This window comes from Gavialis gangeticus, unplaced genomic scaffold (assembly GCF_001723915.1).
Source record: "Gavialis gangeticus isolate Ggan-Ray unplaced genomic scaffold, GavGan_comp1, whole genome shotgun sequence".
NCBI classification, from domain to species: domain Eukaryota; kingdom Metazoa; phylum Chordata; order Crocodylia; family Gavialidae; genus Gavialis; species Gavialis gangeticus.
The window spans coordinates 89,570,465-89,571,249 of record NW_017729025.1 but is presented as its reverse complement, the minus strand read 5'-3'; positions in this window follow the sequence as shown (position 1 = coordinate 89,571,249).

The window sequence follows — 785 nt, the reverse complement described above, 5'->3', positions numbered from 1 at the left end:
TTTTTTTTTTTTTTTTTTTTTTTTTATATCTTTAATTTTGTCTATCCTTTCAGTAGAATCTAGTGATAATGATTGACTGTTGGGAACTGTTGTATCCCTCCTTCCAACATTCTTCAAATGCAGTCAACAGATAAATTCAAAGGATAGGCACAAGTTGTCACTTTATTTTTGAAGGGAAAGGAAACCAAGACTCAAACTGGATTTTACTTAATCAGTTTTATATTCACTATGCTAAAGTGGGCTATCTAGTATTCATTCTTCATTTATATATTGGATTATATAAATGATCTGTCTGTAAAGTTTGTCTAGAAATTTATTCAGACTAACTATTAGAAGAATACAAAGTGCAGAAGACAGGTGGAAAAATGTTTAAAAATTATTTCCTTTCTATATTTAATCAGTTAGGGTTGTTGTAGCCACGTTGGTATAAGGACATAGGCAGACAAGGTTCTTTGGGTAGAAGTGATATCTTTTATTAGACGAACTAAATAATTGGAAAAATTGTTCTTGGCAAACTTTTGGTCACAAACACCCTTCTTCCTTTTAACCAATATTCAACAATTTACTCAGTTTGAATAAATAAATTTAATGCATTTAAAATTTTAAAAATAAATTTAAAAATAATTTATACACAGGACAGTAATACTTTTCCAGCATTTAGAGAAAATAAAAAATTAATTATGACATTAAAGTAGTATTACATCAATTGTAAGAGTTGCCTAGAAGATAGGGGTGCAGTGATAGCTGATATTTAAAGAGGCATATCAACCAATACCAATCCAATT